Source organism: Etheostoma spectabile, unplaced genomic scaffold (assembly GCF_008692095.1).
Source record: "Etheostoma spectabile isolate EspeVRDwgs_2016 unplaced genomic scaffold, UIUC_Espe_1.0 scaffold00006501, whole genome shotgun sequence".
NCBI classification, from domain to species: domain Eukaryota; kingdom Metazoa; phylum Chordata; class Actinopteri; order Perciformes; family Percidae; genus Etheostoma; species Etheostoma spectabile.
The window spans coordinates 2,743-25,442 of NW_022603389.1; the positions used below are offsets into that span (position 1 = coordinate 2,743).

The window sequence follows — 22,700 nt, forward strand, 5'->3', positions numbered from 1 at the left end:
GTGACTTCACTGGTCTCTTACACTCCCTTCACCTGTAACAAAGTTATCATAATAGGATCCAATATATGGATTGAACAACACACACCACAATTGCAGGTATATATAGCCACACAAATTATGCAACCAAACAAAAAAAAAGACCAAAATACAAATATGCTAAAGACCTTCATTGGCCAGTCTAAGAAGTTCATTATTTTGTATTTAACGAGCAGAATACATGAGGAGTCAACAACAAATAAAACACTAACAAAGAAACCCCACCATGCACTCTAGACTCAATAGTGACGCTGCCTCCTCTTCAAGTATCTTCTCGACTCCTCTTCTCCTCACCTACTGCCTCTTTGCCATCCTCCGACCTCTTCTTCTGTCTTTTTTCACTTAATAAGGAAGCTGAGAGACAGAGGAGGTTAAAGGGAGTAGAGAAGAGGAAAAGAAATAAACAAAGAAGAGAATAGTGAGAAGAAGACGAAATGGATATCAATACAGTGTTTTTTGTGGCTTGCGTTGCATAACACCACAACCCCTTTTTTAGCAGAGGCACCAGAAATACCTGTGGCTATTGATGTTATCTTGTTAGAGACACTGCAGGTTCAGGAAGCATGTAAACAGGCAAACTGCTCAATTAATTGTTGCATCCGTATATAAACTTCTGAGACGGACCGGGACCGACTGCTTCCATTTTACAGTTTTTTGTTGTTGTTACTGAACAGACCAAATGTTTCTTTTCATGTTCGTCTCAGGCTGTATTCTCATTTTGAGAGCCGGCCTTGGCTGCTCAACAAATCATATTTTACATAAATATTACCAAAATAATTATTTTCTACAGTTGAATTGATTAACAAGCAGCAGAAAAAAGAGGAGGCTCTTTTAGCATTCTCACCTAAATACTGTAAGCGTAATGCTTAGTTTTTGGCCCTTTACATACTGTACCAACTCATTTCCTGGAAAAAAAAATCTGTAATTTGACCATATTAAAGGCAAATTAAAGATAGTGTGCACTTAAAAAATAATTTACAATAGAAGTGCAAGTGTAATATCATTTAGTGCCTCTTGATAAATGTACAGCACAGGCAAAAGATTGAACACACCTTCTCATTCAATGCGTTCCCTTTATTTTTATTATTTATTTTCATGACTATTTACATTGTAATTATCACTGATGGCATCAAAACTATGAATTAACACATATGGAAATATGTACTTAACAAAAAAAATGTGAAATAACTGAAAAACATGTCTTATATTATAGTTTCTTCAAAGTAGCCACCCTTTGCTCTGATTGCTGCTTTGCTCACTCTTGGCATTCTCTTGAGGAGTTTCAAGAGGTAGTCCCCTGAAATGGTTTCCCACAGTCTTGAAGGAGTTCTCAGAGATGCTTGCACTTGTTTGGCCCTTTTTGCCTTCACTCTGCGGTCCAGCTCCCCCCAAACCATCTCGATTGGGTTCAGGTTCAGTGACTGTGGGGAGTGACTCCATCACTCTCCTTCTGGTCAAATAGCCCTTACACACCTGGAGGTGTCGCATGTCGCTGCAGGATGCTGTGGTAGCCATGCTGGTTCAGTATGCCTTCAATTTTGACTAAATCCCCAACAATGTCACCAGCAAAGCACCCCCACACCATCACACACCTCCTCCTCCATGCTTCACGGTGGGAACCAGGCAAGTAGAATCCGTCCGGTCACCTTTTCTGCGTCGCACAAAGACACGGCGGATGGAACCAAAGATCTCAAACTTGGACACAACCCAGATTTCCACAGGTCTACTGTCCATTCCTTGTGTTTCTTGGCCCAAAAATCTCTCTTCTGCTTGTTGCCTCTCCTTAGCAGTGGTGTCCAAGCTGCTGTTTGACCGTGAAGGCCTGATTTGCGCAGTCTCCTCTTAACAGTTGTTCTAGAGATGCGTCTTGCTAAAAACTCTGTGTGGTATTCATCTGGTCTCTAATCTGAGCTGCTGCAACTTGCGATTTCTGAGGTTGATGACTCAGAAAAACGTATCCTTAGCAACAGAGGTGACTCTTGGGTTCCTTTCTTGGGGCGGTACTCATGGGAGCCAGTTTCGTTGTAGCGCTTGATGGTTTTTGTGACTACACTTGGGGACACATTCAAAGTTTTTGCAATTTTCCGGACCGACTGACCTTATTTCTTAAGTAATGATGGCCACTCGTTTCTCTTTACTTAGCTGATTGGTTCTTGCCATATTATGAATTCTAACAGTTGTCCAACAGGGTCGTCGGCTGTGTATCAACCTGTCTGCACAACACAACTGATGGTCCCAACCCCATAAATAAGGCAAGACATTCCACTAATTAACCCTGACAAGCACACCTGTGAAGTGAAAACCATTTCAGTGACTACCTCATGAAGCTCATTGAGAGAACACCAAGGGTTTGCAGCGCTATCAAAAAAGAAAAGGGTGGCTACTTTGAAGAAACTAGAAAATAAGACATGTTTTCAGTTATTTCACACTTTTTTGTTAAGTACATCATTTTACATGTTTCATTCATATTCTGTCTCAGTGATAATCTACAATGTAAATAGTCATGAAAATAAAGGAAACGCATTGAATGAGAAGGTGCGTTCAAACTTTTGGCCTTTAGGTTTAAACTGACGTTTTCCCTATTTTCCGCAAATACTTTTCAGGAAATTTCTAGGAAATTAGGAAAATACTTGATTAACAAGTTAAGTAGAGCATTTCCAGTTACATACAACGACTAAACTCTGCATCAAGGTCACAAGACAACAATGATTGGACCTCAAGCCCCTTCACCGAGCTGGCCCAATGCAATTTGGTCATATTTCAAGCACAGGTCACAACAGGGTTATGCCCCGATGATAGTAAATGATCTGCCCTGGTGAAGTGCCCTCAACATCCCTTCAGAGGTGAATTTCTGCAGCAGGAGGTGTTCTGGTGTTGTGCTGTAATATCCTACAGCTTCTTCCCAGGAAAATAATTGGACCCAGACTCTGCGGACTAGATTTTTTTTCTGTCACACATTAAATCTTTTTCATGTAGTGGCGACCTTTAGCTCAAAGTGAGACCAAATTGCTGCTGTTATGGTTCACTACGCTGAATGGCTTTAGTGTCCAAAACCATTCACTAGATGATGACCAAAAGACAAGATCCATGATTTGGATTAGCCAGGATAAAAAAGAAAGATGCATAAGATGCTTTAAATACGAGTGTACTGCCACAAAGTCAGACGGAAAATCTGTGTTGACGTTTTTAGCTGTCAGATTGAAAGAAAGTGTGTGTGAGTGTGTGTTTTCCATCGAACAGCTGTCTAGGATCAATAAAATAATAGGAATGGACGCATTCAGTTTTGGCTTGGATTTTTGCACTGTGTCTGCAATAACATTGCAGTGATTTTATGTCAAGTTCAGTGACTTTAGGATTCATTGTATATTGTGTTTGAATAACTGTTGCATAAAGTGAATGAAACAGTACAGTGATACTGTACGGTTGCTATAGTTACCTGTAGGGGTATCCATGGTACTTGGACCTAAAAATGGAGAGCAGGAAGCTGAAGAAAAACCCACCCCAGGCAAGGCCAACCAGGCAGATAACTGGAAAAGAAGAGAAAGGAGAGAGAGAGAGAGAGAGAGAGAGAGGAGAGAGACACCCACACACACAAACACACACAGTTAAATAGACAATATATGAAGAAACGGTGATATGATCTACAAAACTGAATTCACTATAACTACATTTGATGCTTTGAGTTTCCATATTTTCCAAACCACCCTGCTATACGCATAACAATTATTAGACTATGGCCTGTGAGAATAATATATATAATTAGAAGAAACATTTTACCCGTTGAGTAACTCTGATCTCAGTTCAATTGAATGTGCTTACAAGGTTCAGACATGGTACACACCAAATACATCCTCTTTTTTTCATGTTGGGGGTTCACACATGTTGTAAGCACGTACACAGGCCTACAAATGCACAATTAATGATTGAAATTTGCTAAAATGCTGATAGAAAGGGCATGTAAAACATTGCCTGGGGCTCTTCCGTTTGCCAAAACATTTTAATATTTACTAATTATTTAGACAACGCGTAACATGCTCTACCGACTCTATCTCATCATAACCCTGCTGTGCTGCAGAAAATTGTGTTTGCAACCATTATCGTCTTATTTCCTCAGCGACTATTCTAAAGTGAATATACATACACATGATCTTTAATCTGCAGGGGAAATGTGAGTGTACGTGTGTGAGTGTATGAGTGTGTGCACACACACCCTCATGTAGCGGCTAATCCTTGAGAGGCACTGTGTTAAATTAAACTGTCACCACCGACTGATATTGTTAATCAGGGATTAGGATGAGGATCTCTCCTGGAGACTAAATAGAGATATGTGCTTGTTCTCACTATGTGTGCGTGTAAAGTTACGTGAGTAAGTGTGTGTGTGTGTGTGTGTGTTTGAGAGAGAAAGAGAGAGAGAGAACAAAAGATTTGGCTTGGAAAATATATAACCAATTCTCACTGTAAATTTGTGTGTATGTGCTGTCATTCTTCATGGCTCCAGTGGTTAGCGTGTTCTGTGATCTGTATTGCATGTCTGCATGAGACTAAATTTGCTGTCATGGCTCATTGTCAGCTCCAACATGGCTGTTCTTCTTTCTTTCTTTCTTTCTTCGCAAATCATACAATTCATCATAAGAATAATTGTATATATATATATACACACACACACACACACACCACACACACACACACACACACACACACACACACACACACACACACACACACACACACACACACACACACACCACACACACACACACAACACACACACACGTGGCTGTAATGTGCTGTATGTGAGTGTGTAAGAGACAGTAAATGGATGTTGAATTGACTGCATTTATATATAACTTTACTAGGCTTTGCAACCACTCAAAGCACTTTAGTCTACATTGCTCTTTACATTACTCTCCATTTACCCCATTCACACACACACACATTTATACATATGGCTACCATAGACAAGATGCCACCCGTTCATCACATAACATTCACACACATTCACACTCTCTAAAGCATTGTGGCGTTCAGTATCTTGCCCAAGGTCACTTGGACATAGACTACAGACTGCAGGCCAGGGATCAAACGCGGACCTCCAATTGGTGGACGAGAGACAGCAATTGGTATGACATCCAAGTCCCAATGCATCTACCATAGGCACGCACGCACGCACGCACGATTGAGAGCACTGCATATTTGAGAGTGCGTCTCCAGGGAGAGCCCTTATGGCACCGTTTTCTTTGAGTTGCCACATCAACGTATGTGCCTGCGAGTACATAAGCGACAGAACGGCTGTGTATCTTGATTAAGTATAGTGGGATGTATTTCCCATAGCTCATCAATTATGACTGAGAGGCAACTTTGTATGCTTCCATGGATAATGGCACTCTGATTCACACACGCACTAAGCATGCTAATGAAAGTGATTTATGACCTTGGCCAAATGACAAGTTGTTTAAGCTGAATGATTTCCCTCAATGACAAAGGTGGTAATCCCTCTTTTGACTGTATGACTTGGCTCAATTCAAATCATGATATATTGGCATGGTAAAAATAAACGTACCTTTCCCCAGCGCAAGGAAGCCAATAAGCATATTAAGTTAAGCCTACCTCATTAGGAGGCCAAATATGAATAGATAATGGGATGCTGAATGGTTCTTTACAGTTTATTCTTTGATTACCAACTGGCTCCAATAGACTATGGAACCCTCAATTGTTTAATCATTATTTTTTATGCCAAACTGTGACAGAAAGGCTGACTTTTTTGTTTGGATTGTTAATATCCACACTGTCCATTTACAAGTGAACAAGGACTTTGTAGATGAATGTTTAAAGGTCCATGGCATGAAAATGTCACTTGAGGTTTCACAGACCCATCTCGCTTTTCCTAAATCTTCAATTTCTCAAATTCTATGCTCCCCCTCTATGTTTCGCTCTTATTTACATTGCATCCTCTTTTACCTATCTCACCACCCCCACTTCCACTCACATTGCATATGTATTAAACTTTTAACTCCATTTATTAGTTTAGTAACTCCCTCGCTGAGAAACAGTGTGTGCGCTGTGATTTGTCGGGCAGATGTCCATGGAAGCAGCAGATAACTTCTTGTAGCTGCACTCAGCAGTATGGAAGCTATATGCCAGGGATTAACACCCACATTCAATGATTATAGTACCATTCAAGACTAATCCTCACCCCATTACTGACAGACGACTATTCGCTATGCTGCTTTATAATGTACTTATTTAATTTGTGTGTCTGTATGTATGTGTGTCAACCGATGACAGTTGTGTGTGGGATATTAAACTGTATGTTCTATGCAACCTTGTGTCTGGATATTGTGTATGCTTTACGTAAGAGGTTTCTGTCAGCATTAGTATGCTTGAGCTGCGGTAAAATGTAATCTGCATGTTGTGTTTTCTTCAGTTAATTTAAATTAGCAGGTGGAAATTATACAAAGAGGTCAAATTTAAAAAGCTGATACAATAAAAAGTAAAAGTTTCTGTACATAAGAGAAAGAAAATGAGAGAGAGAGAACAAATGAGATTGATAATGAAAGGATAAAAGACTTGATGGAAATGATGGAGCAGAGATAGAATTGCTAAATGAGTGGTCTGTGCTGTACACGTGCAATGTCAGCCTTACACAGGTGACAGTTATGTGAGCACATATGCATGTGTGTCTGTCTAAGTAGATGTGTGTGAGTGTTCTTGTTCAGTCTGATATTGAAAAAAAAGTCTTGAAGTAGTTATAAAGTCATTTTCATTTTAATTGCCAAGCTTTACCATCACAAGGAGAACTCATGGGTAAAGTAGAACAAAAAGTTGATAATCTTGCCTTTAGAAGTGTGAGAGTCTGTGCGTATGCATGAGTTTGTGGCCTTACAGAGGCAATTGAAAGACTGATAGTGTGGTGTGATGAAAAAGTGTCTCTAATTAAAATCCCTGCATGTAACTGTGTCTCTGTGTTTGAGTTATTATCAGTAAGGGTCATCTAATATCTTACTCCCCTTCTCATAATCTAGAGATTATGCAGAAACTCCGCTTGGGCAGTAATGGAAAAGGTTGAAAGCAAAAATGTCATTAGTAGGGTCAAGTACAACCTCCCCTTTCAAATGATGAACTGTGGTTACATGCTCAACACTTCCAGACCAGACTCATCAGAAGGAGCCGGGGACCATCTTCCCTCAAGAGATCGAAAAGTACAATAACTCCATATGTATATAGCGTCACTTCACAATGTTATTTATCTTGATGTGACGTGTCAATTATGTTGGTGGGTCTGGTTGGAACAGAACACATTTTTCTTATGACAAAAAAATGACAGCACATGTAAAATGGTCCTACATGTGTCCAGCAGATTAAAGCTGACCTCTGGAATCTCTGTAATATAATTTGATGCATTCAAATCCACAACATGAGACCACTAGTGATCATCACACTCAAAAGATAATGCCAGGCTCCATCATCTCTCATGTTTTCCCACTAATTTTGAATCCCTTGGCATTGGTGAAGGTGATTTTCACAGACATTCTTCATGATAGCTTTAACATTAATTAATCATCCCCTCTGTGCCCTTCATGCTGTATTTAAGCTTTTGTATGCCACTTGCACAGACTTTTGAGAGCTGCTTGACTGCTTTAAGCAGAAAACTACATACACCAGGGCTACTAGTACAGTAGTGACAAGTACAAACATCCTCCTTGCTAATGCAGGTGACAACATTTTCTGGAATATCTGATCTTAATTTTGAAAGTCTACCAGTAACAAAGCTATTCATAATTTATTCAGCCGCCTTGACTAGAGCCCTAGCATAACATTTCAACAGTCCAGGGGGCCCATTATTATTATTATTATTATTATTAACTTCCTTATTAAGAACCTTCACTTCTTTAAACAAGAACAAAAAAGGACCTAAGACAAAAAAACACTGGTCTACTAGAAGTTAAATTGTCATCTGAGATTTACTTTAATTGTAATCTGCAAATCTACCACGTACTTCCTGTGGCTGATTGTGTATTGCTGGACTGACTAAGCCTTTGCAAGAGGGTCAAGTTCACAAAGAAAGGTCTCTGTCTCTCAAAAGCAGGTGAAAAGCTGAAAACCACAGGCAACAGCCTTCTGCTGCAGTGCCCCTGTTATGTAGACTCAAAAGTTCTACTGCCTCTACTGTGGTGGTCCACCCCAGATGATTAGTATTGTTAATTGCTTCTGAGCATGCTTTTGTGTCATTTCATTTATTAAGCATGATGATTCAATTTATTTTACTTCTTAAATAAAATACTTAACTAATTCTTTAAGTATAATTTCCCAAACAGCATGTATTTTAACATTAAACAATTATTATTTAACAATACATTTGTGAGTAACAGGAACAAAAATTTTTTTTCATAGCTCAGCAGACATGCAGCCTTAACAAATGTTTAAGAATTTCCTTCATTAAGAAATAGCTTGGTGGTCTCCACTGAACTGTGCTTTAAAGCTCTCCTTTACTAGCAAATTGTAGCTAGCTGGTGATTGCATTTTTGGCTGTTGATGATGTTTTATTATAATTATTGTAATTTAAATATTTAGTGCAAATTGAGTTTAAGTTGCACTTACAAACATGTTTTCATTTCTTCCCGTTTCATGAATGGATCATAGACAGACCCAGCTGGATTCCCACTGCAAATTCTGTGCATGTGGTATTTATGTAGAATAGGAACAATTTTGACTCATGCATGAATGTGAAGATAACATTAGACACATCCGAACAAAAGACAAGGGTTTGCTCCAAATTTGATTTGACTAATTACAAGCAACTTAAATCATTTTTTGGGCAGAAAACCATCACAGACTTGAACCGTGGACCTTTTAAGTCGAGGAATACACCTCTACATATGTGCGCCTGCTCTACCAACTAGCCACCTAAATCATTTTCTTGATGAGCCAATTTATCTCATGACACCACATAAATCTACCTGCTAGTCAAAGTCTATCAAGCATTTACCATGCATATCCAAATGTTGTAGTTGTGTATTCAGAGGCAGTTATGGGGCAGGTTCAGGGCCATCTCAGTGATTAACTTGAAAGTAAAAAGTGCTTCTTATTTTTCGAGCTGCTCCAGCTAATTGACAGTTGTGCAAATACATGACACACACTAATAAAAGTACTGCAATGTTTTTTCATTGCATGGTATGTGTGTACAGCAGTCTCCTGTCTTAATCTTACCCTCCATCATTGCTGTTAAATGAAGAGCCTGCATTCTATCTAATCTAGTAGGGGTGTGTACCCTGGTTGCAAAAAGTCAGTTTTTATAAAAGTCTATATGGAAATGACCTTACTTCTGCCTTGATTTACTACCTTGATAAATATTGTCCGAACAAGTTCATGGCCTTAATTGGTAGTTTCAAGTATTTTTTTAATTAATACAGCATGGTGTTCATTTAGTAAATTATGGTAACATTTATTTTAAAATTGACGATAAAGCAGAGGATACTTTAGAAGCGTGGTTCAACGCCAACCTGCCAATCATGATAGAGGCTTAGCAATGCATATCCATTGCCCTGTGTACATTAAAATAGCTGTGAATTTGTTGTGGGGTGTTGTCCATGTTTTCAAAATAAACTTCGACCCTCTCAGCTTTTCACTTCAACAAAGTTGATTGGAACATTTGGTGGCCTAAAAAGGTCTTGCTCAGTGTTATGCCAACCAAGCTAGATAGCTAGCACTAGCGTTAGCTAACGTAACGATTTTTTTGTACTGGCGTGAATGCAGAAGAATGTGCCCGTGCCTGTAGGTCCGTGTTTACCAGCTGGTAAATCTCCACTGGATGGTGCACTTGAGAAGGGTTGAAAATCGGCAACTTTCCCCCTTTGGCATTTAGCTTAGTGCAGCTCCATTGCACCCATAAACAACACAAACTTGGCCATGTCATCCTCCCCAGCTAACCCTCTCGTCAAAAATTGTCACATTCAGTTGCAAAAAAACAAGATGGCAACGATACGTGTATCATCAAACTCAAGGCTTTAAAACAACCTCAAACTAATGGGTGATTTCACAGATGCCCATTAATTTTGTGTTTAACTAATTATATCATTATTTATAACTATTTTATCTATGTGTGCAACAGACTTTAAGACACATTTTACCTTGTTTAGTGGGCGTTTCAGAGGTGCAACAACGTAAAAATGCTGTACTAGAGGCATTGCACTTGCGCACACAAAAAGGTAATCAACACAACACTTTAGTTAAATAAAAAATTTGCTACGTTTTGTCTGGGCTGAGCGCTCCCCTAGGTTTCAAACTTAACACAAATAGGCCGTGCAAATGTTTTATATTAAAGATAACTACATTAATCACGTTTATTAGACCTCAAGGACACACAGTGCTCTGGTGACTAGCAATTCATGTAAACATAAGCTTTATTTGTTTAACAAAAACTCCATCTGTGCATCTTCATATATCATCATAGTTTTGCTTTGTTGCTTGTACACGTTCTCACACTTTGTTTGTTCACTTACATTGTTCGTGTGTTAGGTGACAAAAGGAAATAGAGATCACAACTAAAATAAAAAAATGCATGATTTCTGATAAGTCTGTGTACTGTACCAAAAATGAAATTGCATCTTGTAATGTACCACCACGTGTTCTTAAATTGTCTTCTAGAGTGCCTACTGTTTAAATGCCAAAGTGAGAATTACAGTATGCTCAAGAAATATGAATGAACGTATTCCAACAAAAACACAGGCAGAGCACAAAGCATAGGCAACAGCTCAAAAGACATTTGTCCTATTCAGAGTCTGGAGTGGTTGGGAAGCCAAGTAATTAAATGTTTTTTTTTCTGGTGATCAAGGGTAGTAGCAAGAGTCCTTGTAAAGAAATAACTGATTATGAAGTTGGCAAGTGTAAGTCCGATCTCAAAGAAGGAGAATCCTTTAGCACTCAGTCTGAAAGATAAGAGTGGAAAAAGGAATTTCTCTGATATTAATGTTGCCGACAGCGGATGGCCTTTTCTAAGGGATCAAGAAGGCAACTGTAAACAGCAGCCAGGATAATTTCTTGTTAATACCTGAACTTGTGACTTGCCTTTGTATATAGGACATTTTAATTATCAACACATGTATAGCTTAACAATATCTGTGGGTGAATGTGTGTAACTAAAATGTTTAACTTTTTAATTGTATTGGATTGTGTTCCCTCAGTTTTATATTATTATAAGAATTAATACTTACAGGAAATTTCTTCTACAAATATTTTAATCTCTTCAGCACCATTGATGCCTCATGAAACATGGATTTTAATGCATATACATTGGGTGTTGCAAGAACTACTCCCTACCCTTCCCTAAACTCAGCTTAAACACACACACAAAACGTCTAGTCACTGGAGGACCATAGGCAGGCTGGGGGAACGCATATTAATGTTAAAAAATCTCATGAAGTGAAATGATCATGCCATGGGACTTTTAACCTTTGTGTTATTTCCATTGCCTGCATACAATGGAACATTCAAACAATTCAACGAGTCAATAGCCGACTGTATGTAAGGATTTTCAGTAAGTTTTCTATATTGCAGTATCTGACTAAATAAAAAGCTAAGGTAAAAGACGTGCAAAAAAGAATTTCAATACACACATAAACACACAGACAGACAATTTCTCTTCTCAGAAAGCTCCACAAATTGAGGAACTAGACGTTGAAAGGGGAAAGAAAAAGTACAATAAGAATTAGAGACCAAGTGCAGAAAGTAAGGCGGGACATCACCAACGGTCTGGTAAACATTAACGAGACCCTACTGCCAGGGAAGCTCAAGATCTGGTGCCTGCAAATTCACTGTCTACAAGCTCCCAATAACAACTATGGAGAAGATGGAACGAGCCATGACTCCGTGTGTTTAAATGGCTCGGCGTCCCACGCTGTCTGACTCACATCATCCTATAGAGTACAAATGCTCTAAAGTAAGTAAGACATTGAAATACTCCAGAGACCAGACCATCAGCAATTCTATCCACCACTGTTAACTGGACGGATATGAACACCATCTGACGTGGTGCAGCTTGCTACGTCAGCCCTGAGGCACAGCAACATTGTAGGGCACATCCAGTTGGGAAGGAGGAGGCCTTGGCCTTACAGCAACTAGGCCAACTTTGCGTAAGGCCTCAACACAAGAGAGGAAAACGGTGGTCGAGGAGGTGCGCCGTCAGGAGGAGGCGGAAAGAAGCGTAAGGGCAGTCTTTCTTGCAAAGTAGGGACAATGGATGAGGTGGGAAGGACTGGAGAGGAGAAAGCTCAGCTGGAGGGAGCTTTGGGAAATGAAGGCAAGCAACATCAGCTTCATTATCAAGCCACCTATGATGTGCTCCCATCTCCAAAAAACCTCCACCAGTGGTATGGCGAGGACCCAACCTGTGCCCTCTGCCCAACTCTAGTGACTCTCAAACACATCTTGACCGGTTGTAAGACCCGCCTCACGCAAGGCCGCTACACCTGGAGGCACAAGCAGGTCCTCAAGAATCTGGCAGCAGCTGTTGAGAACAAGAGGAATACCACCAACTCCTTGCCCTTGAGAGAAACCAATTCCATCACAGCCCCAACCTTCATCCAAGAGGGACAGAAAAATCCCAACCATCCCTCTACCAAACCAGAAGCTGGACAGCTGGCCATGGCCCGGGACTGGGAGATGATAATCGATATTGGCCAGCAACTAATCTTTCCACCGGAGATTGCAGCCTCCACCCTTAGGCCAGACTTGGTACTGTGGTTCACTTCACTGAAGTCTGTTTACATCATAGAGCTTACAGTCCCAATGAGAGAATTCAACAGAAGAGGCCTATGAACGCAAGAAACGCGCTACACAGAACTGGATGGGACAACAAAAGAAGCAGCTAGTGGATATGGATCAAACGGAAACACCTTTGCTGGGCTCAAAGAGCATCATTATGACCCGCTCACTAATCCCCCCCCCCCACCACATACCCCACTTGAGAACCAGGTCACAACCGTCCAGTACAAGGTGAACAAGGTATGCGGTCAGCTCTAGGCCACCTTTAACGAGGGTGTCTAGGGATGAAAAGCCGAAACACCCAGGATTTAAATTGACATTTTCCCACATCTGAAATACAGCTCTCACGCCACTCTCAACATCAAGGCAAACGTCATGTGCATACCATCCATTGGCACAATGGACAGTTTACAATCATGTCCCGTGTTTCATATTCAGAAACCGATCGATAAAGGCTTTTTAAGGCTGATACCGATACAAATATTGGTTATTTGAAAATCTGATCTTATAAATCGGCCAATATATATTTAAAAATAATGAATCATGAAACACGTAAGAAAACAAATTTTAACATTAGTTATTTTTAGTTATTTATGAGTTCTCACTAAAATAATATAATAATTTGTTTTATTGTCACAACAGAGCAGAGGAACATCAAAATGATGAATGTTCTGATGATTAAAATGTATAAAAAAAACAAATTAAGATATGAAATTAAAGTCCTTTGAACAAAAACACAATAAAACATAATCCGATAATATCGGTCCGCCGATATATTGGCCCGCTCTCGGTCGGGCTCTAATAAGAATAAAGGAAAGCTGAAAAAACAATCTTGACTACTTACTTCGTCTCTTGCCAACGTCTCCCTTGGAGGTGGCAGCCTCATTTAGTAGCACCATCCCCATGGTGATTGCAGCATCTGGGACAAGGTTGTCAAGGAAACAACACACTTACATACAGGATAGGGAGAAGCTGGATGTACACAATGCCCCAGCAGAAACTGCTGGACACACATTACAGATACGCACATATGTGCATAAAGAACTTAAATTAGCAAGAACATCAGAGGTACTGTACTTTGAGAGCACAAAGTATAAATACACTTTGTGTACAGTATATATACACATTAATAACACATTAATTATTTAAAAAAGAAGAAAAAGTGTTCTTGAATGAATCAAAAGTTATGTTACTTTTGTCGTAGAAAGGGCAAGACATCAGTAGGCAATACAAAAAACCTAATAACCATGTTTTACTTTTTTACAATTAATTTAAATATGCAGTGGTACAGCCTTACCCTTGGAAGGAAAACGTCTTAATGGATTTCCAAATGAAATTTGTTTTTTCATTTTTCAATAAGACACAGTCTGTTGATGTCAAGTCTATCATATTAATATAATAGACTGACAAAGGCTCAAAGAACATATCACATGTCATGTCCCTGGCTTCTGTAGAAAATTAAGCTCTCAATTGCTGTATATTGTGATGCACCACAATAGCACAGTAGAAGAAATGCAAAAACTATGTAATCCTGACAGAGCTGATTCTAAATCTTGTTTATGAGGAAATGATAACGTAATTGCTGCAAAGACGACAAACATACTGTGTCAGTCAGCCAAGATTTTGTAACAAATAGTCACTGTGATTAATTTGACCCATCTGTTACCTGTGAGAACGTTTTACATTTTTGCATTTGATCTTCCCAATCTGCGGCAACTATTGCAAATCCAGCTCATAATTTGACTGTCTTCTGCATGGATTTCTTACATTTTTGTCTTTGTAGAGCTTGGACTGGTTGGGGACCCCTGCTGATGTTGGCCTGTAAATCCCATTTAGACATTTTGGAATATTGAATTAACTGGAAAATCCATTGGTAATTTTTTTAATTGACTGACCTACATTGGTACTATGTTCCTAAAGTATTTAGCTATTGTTTAAGATATAACTTGTTGAAATAATGACTTTACATTTAATTAATAACAGTTCATACAGTATTGGGAACATCTCCGTTTTACAGAAGCAAGCAATGCCGCATTCAACACAAGCTGCAAAGCACAGCCTCAGGTGGCTTATAATGACAGATTCTTTTCTTCAGTGTGCGCTGCATACAAAACCACATAACTAAAGACAATCGGATGGGGTGCACAAACAAAGGCTGCCACATGGGGTAATACAGAGCAGAAACTGAGGCATCCTTTAGATAATATGGTGACAGATCGGGCATAATAATATGGGAAATTAATCTAATTACAACTTTTTTTTTAAGACCAATAGTACGATTGTTATTCAGTATGCAATTGTTTTTAGAGTTCCTTATCTTACGTACAATTATTCACTATACACAAGCAATACGATCTTTCCAGAGTAGAGCCAACAAAACATTGAAAACATTGAAACACATAACACATAAACTGCTCTTTCAGGTAGGCTAAGTCTATGTGTTATGATGAATTGATATGAACAACATATTGATGCATGAATAAATAACATATCTTTACTCAGCTATTACATTATAAAAATATACTATCACTTGTAACGTCCAGCCTTGTAAACTTGTGCATCTGTGTTGCCAAAGCATAAGAACAAACATACATATAAACAACAGTTAATACATGTGATATAATGATACAAGTAAACAGGATACTTATGATATATTTGTAGATATTAAACAAATTATGTGCATGTCCCTCAAAGGGTCTCTCTCTCTCTCTATCACTCACTGCACATGGTACCTAGTTGTGTGTGCACCTGCGTATAACAAATTATACAAGGTTACATCTATTGGGAAACTGCATCTACGGTGGTCATAAAATGTGTTTACACCACCTGCAGCGAAAACAAGGGTAGGAGTGTTAGCATTTCAGCAGGTGTGAATGTGTATGTGTGTTTCATTTCAATGTAATCAGATGGGCAGAAAATAAAAAAAAAACTGTGTTAGCATGGACAAACAAATATTGCTCTGCAGCAGGTGTGACCTTGGACCTGCTATTTCCCATGGGGACAAACACAACAGCTAGAAATGAACAATATCATTACCCACAAACATTCAAAAGCACCAGTGCAAGTACACACAGATATACAAGCAGATAGAAAAGAAAGCAAACACATACAGAAACATCAATCCCGCCAAAACACGCGCACGCGCACGCGCACACGCACACGCACACACACACACACACACACACACACACACACACACACACACACACACACACACACACACCACACACACACACACACACACAGCCTATCACCAGGGTTGAATTTGGAGGCAAGGAAGTGAAGTTAAAAGAGGACAATCTCTCGTCTTTGTTTTGTCTGTTTAGTCCAGCAGACAGCCTCCCTATGGAGAATGCACACAGATGACAAAGCCTTCGTGTTGGGAAAATAAATGTTGCAGACAGAAAAATTGGGATGCTGTTCCAGACACGTAAAGGTAGCTTCCTACAGTATGTGTTGTGTTAAAGCAAATGGAGAATTAAAGGACTTTTTTGCCAAAATGAGCTGTTGGACATTTTACAGATAGCTAAACTCCTCTTGAGGATTTGCATTTTGCAGCACTGTGTTCAAATTTATGTCGACACATGAAACATAAACGCGTTGGTGAAAGGATACTCAGAAGAAGGATGATGTGAGACTCAGCCACAAACTGAGCCTGACTGCTTCCATGAATATAACTCTGTGGAGTGGGGAAAGAGAGGGGGAAAGAGACAGAGAGACATATTAGTTTAACATTGATTATTTCAATTGACAAAACGTCACACTAGGTTACATCCTCAGTGGAAGAACATGGAGGGTTGAGTTATGAATGGTAAAGAACAGGATTGAATAGTGGGCAATATCTGACAAAAAGAAAGAGAATTCTTAATAATGAACCTTATGTGACAAAACTCTTCATTGTACATAGCTACATAAGGAAATACTTGCTATCTCCTTATTGCTTATGAACCTGTCTTTAAATTCAATCAAACTTTCTGCCGCCACGCCATCAGAAATAGGGTAGACGCATGTAGTCACAGTTGCCATTTAAATTATCCTTTTGTTTTATTACATTTATTTAACTAGGAAAAGACTCATTCAGATTAATAATCTCTTTTTCAAGAATGTCCTGGCCAAAACACACGACAGTACAACCACACATAAGTACAAAATACTTAAAAAAACAACTTAATCGGCAAATCCCTCAAAGTCATCCACAATCCTAAACACATCAGGCAATACATCTACCGCAAGATATGGCTGCCTCCAAGTCAATCAACATCCCCTGAAAAGCGACCAATGACACCAGCTAATTAAGCTTCATAGATTTCTGTAACTTGTTCCAGGTAGAAGGAGCAGCAAATCAGCAAAAAGATCCTGGGAGCGAAGATTGTAAATCCCAATACTATTTACACTGATATAGGTTAGATGGAAGGAAGGATGGAAGTAGACCTTCCACGAAGATATGCCAGTGTTTAAGTCTCTGTGTTGATGGAGAAGGCCATCCAACACGCTTATACAGTTCCCAATGGTGAGTGAGGACTTTAAAACCAGTGATGAACCTCAGAGCTCCATGGTATTACAGTGTCCAGTGCATGTAAAGTTTGAGACGAAGCATGCATGTATAAAACATCACCATAATACATACATTAAAGTGGCAACAACCAGCCTCTTTCTAGATTTGAACAAAAGGCAGGATTTTATTCTGAAATAAAAACCTATATTAAGCTTTAATCTTTTTGCTAGCTGCTAAATATGAAGTGTAAAAGAAAGAGATTCATCCATTAAAATACCAGGATATCCGTACTTAGAAACAAATTGTGTGTGTGTGTGTGTTTGATGTAACCACAACTGATTTTATCAAATGTAAGTAGGAATGGTAATTGTGTGTGTGCTCATATCAGTTTAAGAGTGCATGCATGTGTGTGCGTATGTTTGTGAGTCATAGATGATTTTCCCATGTAGTGCGTAGGTGTAATGTGCCACATTCTCACTGAGTGGACAGAGAAAGGTCAATTTAACCCAACAGGAACACTCACATACACAGACATGCAAAATATTGTATTAACTCACATTCACTGCCCAACCTCATGCATCTTTCCTGCATGAATGTTGCTTTCATTTCTTTCAGAGAATAAAACTACTAGACAAAAGGTGTTTATTAAACCGGAGGAACTGTTTCATAATTCTAAGAGTCCCTCTTTTTATTGTGTCCGTACTGCCAGAACTACAATTGTAGTTCTTAGAATGTCATTTTCAGTGACATTGTTAGCTCCTACTTTAGAGTAGTAGTAGTGATTGGTTCAGACATAAGTGTACATTGATTAATCAATCACATGAGCCAATGCAGCAATGGCAACCACCATTTTAAACTGCAAGCTAACTAGACAGCCAGCCACTAAATAAGTAAAATTAAACAACCTATTCCATACACTCTTTTTACAGTGTAGAAAGCACATTGCCTCGCCAGATGAGTAACAACTTTGTCGGCTCATTTTCTGTAACCAGTCTAAAGCATGAAAGAATTAGGAGGCTAGCTAGCCTGTTAATTCTACCATACTTTTATTCTACACTGCTTACAGAAAATTAGCCAAACAGCAGAATGTCTGGCTTAAGTCACTGACATTGTGATTGCAAACAGAAGAAAAAACCCTTGAAGGTATTTAGTTCTCAAAAGAGTTCCCCAGTGGGCAGTTCCTTTCAGGGAGTAAAGTAAGATCTCACAACCTCAGCTTTGTTCCAGAAAATGGCTAATGCCTTAGATAATTTATCTAGATTTCCATTTACTTGGAGATTCACATGCATTCACCTGTAGTCAGGTTGTCATTTGTCATTTTTGATTGTTTGACAATTCTTAAGAGTTTTGCCAAATATGAGCCAGTGTGAAGGCAGACACCAGAGAAGAAAGAGTGGACGAAGAATAGAGGAGAAGCAAGTGGGATGCTGATGAGGGCATAGTCTTTTAGTTAAGACTGTGAAGGGCATGGGCCTTGTAGTTAATTTATTTAATTGATGTGCACATGCAGCGACCAGCTGTGAGAGTTTACCATACTCGTGTATTGGAGCCTTGGGTATTTTTATCATGTCTGTCTGTCTGTGTTTGTAAAATGTGTGTCAAGATCGAGTGATGGATGTCTATTGCACACCAAATCAATCTAGGAGTAAAAGATAAGTAGTACAGAAAGACTGGAGACTGTCTTCCCTCTCAAAACAACCCCACAAGTAGCCTACAAGGTGGCTGTAGTAATCATAATGGTAGCAAAAGAGGAAGTCAGGTGACATATAAAGAGCGCTAATGTCTGCATAGGGAGCAGGTCAGAGTAGGTGGATGGGTCAAACAAACACAGGACTTTCACCCAGGAAACCCCTGTTCATGTGTCATGTAAACCCAAAAGTACTATTGATGTAGTTGAACCTAAGAACACAAGATAACTTGTTACTTAACTTAATTAAGTTAAGTAACTTAATTAATTAAGTTAAGTAACTATGTTATGCTACCTTATGTACGTAAGTGCGTGATGGTCTGTACGTAACTACATCATGGTTACATCACTGAAGTTATGTAACCAATTTGAACCTAAACCACAATCTTTATCTAAACCTAACAAAGTAGTTTTGTTGCCTAAACCTAACAAAACAGTGACGTTTCATCAACGTTAACCAGGTTTAAAACTGCGACCCTTACATTTAGGAATGAGGGCGTAATGATATTCTTCCACCGGTTGCAGCGCTAATTTAGGAAATGCTTCTGTGGGTAATTTTTGAGGGTGGGGAAAAAAAGACCTACTGTATGTGGTTGTATGGTTTGGAAGACCTGTTGCATATTAGTCATGTAGAGATACTCCATAATGTGAAAGAGGCTCAAAAAAGGAAAACCATCATCCCCAAAGTATTTTGGTATAGTTTCTGTTTTTGTCAACCTTAATGAACAGAAACCAACACAAGCTCAGTGCACAGTTGGTAACACAAGAAGAGGACTGGAGTGGGCTGGCCCAACCAAGCAGATGAGTGACAAACACTGCAGGGAACAAGTGGAGTGACAGCTGCAAGCTAGTCAAGCTCACCAGGGTGTCAGGTAAGGCTGCGTTCAGACTAGACACCCATTCTACCAATTCTTTGAATTTTTGAGTGTGTTTAGGCTGCAGTGGTGGTGCCCGCAGGTGGTGACCGCAGGTGGTGCCTGCAGGTGGTGCCCGCAGGTGGTGCCAAAAAAACGCAGAAGGCTGCGGTGAAAAAGTTAAAACAGATTTAGCTTTCACGCTGCGGTGGCCACAAAACAACAGACTGGAGTGTTACATTATGTTTTACATGTAGTCATTCAATGGGGCCTTGTGCATCAGTTTAAAACCCACCGTTTTCATAGACCTCGCATGCTGGTTAGTTATTGAAAGTAAATGTTTTTTTTAATAAGTGGATGCTGGCGGACGATCACTCGTAGGACCCAGCATACTGGTCAGGGTAAAATAAGAAAAAATATGACTTGAATCAACAACATAAAACAAATGCTTCCCATGATACAATGACCTTTGAATTCTGAAACATCCAAATATGTTTTGCAGAGACTTGTGATGCAACAGCAGTGAATACTGTTGAGATTCAATTGAGGATGAGGATCAAAGATAAACTTGATGCTTGCATCCTTGATGCAAGTATATTAATGCTAGACGCTGGTGATGCATTTATTTTGCATTTATTAGTATACAAAAAACAATGTTTTAACAAGGTTGTTTTTGTTAAGGCAATATTTACAGCCATAATTATGGAGTTTATTGGTGAAAGGGTTAGTGGTGACATTTATTTATATCACTAGTGTGCATCGAACCATGAATTTGTGTGTGCCATTGGACTCCTGGAGGATTAGCTAAGTATTAACATGCATAAGCACATTACTTCAATTTGTCAATTTTCTCTGTATAGATCACAGTCTGTTACAGTCAGTACACTCAATGTCTATCACACAGCCCAATGCTTAAGGCTCAAACTCTGCACAAGCAAGCTTCTCTGATAAGATGTTGGAGCTCCAATTGGACTGGCATCTCTGTGTGTGATGGAAGAAAAGCGGAGACAGACAAAGGAAGACAAAATAGAAGTGTTGTGGAAATGAGACAAATAGAGTTAGAGAAAAGAAGTCTTTCAGTGTTTCACATTGTTGAATCCCAGCAGATTATTAGCGTCTAGGTTCATGGCACATTTAGGGTCTGTTTTTCCACTTGACTGAACCAGTGTTGATTTCTTTCCCTATCAGACAGGAAGGATGGAAGGATCAAAGATGACAAGTAGAAGGACTAAAGGGTGGGCAGATTTTTTCTTGCTTCAGTGGAGATAAATGAAGACTCTTTGGACTTGAAAGCAGACAAAGACAAAGGCTCAAGGCAGAAACAGATCCTTTGTCTCCTTTTGTTGTTCTGCAATAGTGGGGTTTTTTGAATTGGTACAATATGTTTTCCTTTTTGACTGACAAACAAAGGCTCCTTTATTACCACCATGGAAACAAGTTTTGGTTGTGGTGCCCTTTATTTGGAAGTTGGCAAGAGATCGCTTTTGGCATTTTTAATCACACAGTGAAACTACAAGTGCAACTCAGCTGTGTCATAAATGATTTATATTAAATGTTAAATGTATTAAATTCCAGGTAATTTAAATGTAAAAGCTGCTAGCAAAAGGATTAGTACACTTGTAGGTGCAACAATGGCCAGTAAATGAATGTAGAAAAACAAAGCAAAAACATCTTATGTTTTAGCTTGCTCGCAAAACATTCTTAAAGGCATCTGTACAAGTATGCACATGACATTTAGGGGAGTGACTTGGGTGAGGATAGAGTAGCATTGTTGTGAAGCACTAGGTACCATGTATGAGGTGTAGTTGTGCATTAAGATTGCCCTGTCTGTTGAAACATTTGAAAATGGAACTTGGCAGGTGTTTTTCTGGTCCTTCTTTACACTCTGGTCTTGCAATCATTTAAAATGAGAACCTTCCCTTCCTTTATCTAAGCCTATACATTCACTCAGTTACCAGCTTATAAGGCACACCAAGCCACATCCAATTCACTCAAATTGACGGCTCTGCAATAAATCCTTTAGGGAATCTTAGAAACGCAGAGGTCAACAGCATAACAAACTACAGCCATTCATGAGGACACAAGTGCTACGTTGAACTGTGTGACTGTTCAATCAACTATCATCAATAAACTTAAACCGTATGTTACGGTTCATAAAGACATTGAATTGCACTAGATTTAGCGATGTACAATTTACTGCTAACTGTCTTTGATTACATTGTAGTAAACTACTGAATTATGGAAGCACACCCATGCAAATGCACACAAACATACTTATTGTATCCCAGATTCAATGAGCAAGGGCATTGAAGGAGAGACACATTGGGAAAATGACACAGCTGTGTCACATTACAAAAGGCTAACTAGTCTGTATGCAACACGTTTTTTTATTCTTTCATTAATACAATTTAACAAACATTACTTTTTCAAGGCCCCACTCTCTTGCAGTTACCTCCTTAACATAAACATAAACTGGCAGATAGAAGCTATGAGCAAGAGCAATGCTTGGAAGTGAAACCATACTTCAATCCATGGCCAGGGCACTTCCAATTTATTTTGATAGATTAGAATGCAGGAGTTCCATTCATTAGTGTGCAGAGCTTAGAGTGTGTGTGTGTAGCCATGCATGTGTATACTGAAAACCAGTAATGGCGTTTTTTCCACTGCTGGTAACAGCTCGTCTCGACTCGCCTCTACTCGACTCTGCGCATTCTGCGTCCGTTTTCCATTGCAGATTGAGTAACGCCCCAGCGTGGCTGGTCACCATAGCTACGCGTGATGACGTAATTTTCAACGCAACCCACAACAGCACGTCGGCTACTTGCCACAGCCAGAAGATTGTTTTGTTTCAAAAGAAGCTGAAGGAAGC

At 39.3% G+C, this 22,700-nt stretch overlaps 1 long non-coding RNA gene across 1 annotated transcript; it reads right to left on the minus strand.

The window, feature by feature from the left end:
• Nucleotides 1-208: 208 nt before the first annotated feature.
• LOC116678140 (uncharacterized) lies at nt 209-16,512 on the minus strand. Its single transcript, XR_004329179.1, has 4 exons — nt 16,411-16,512; nt 13,640-13,714; nt 3,473-3,563; nt 209-390 (listed from the first exon to the last, which is right to left on the minus strand). It is a non-coding gene; the product is annotated as an uncharacterized LOC116678140 (long non-coding RNA).
• Between the last annotated feature and the right edge of the window lie 6,188 nt (nt 16,513-22,700).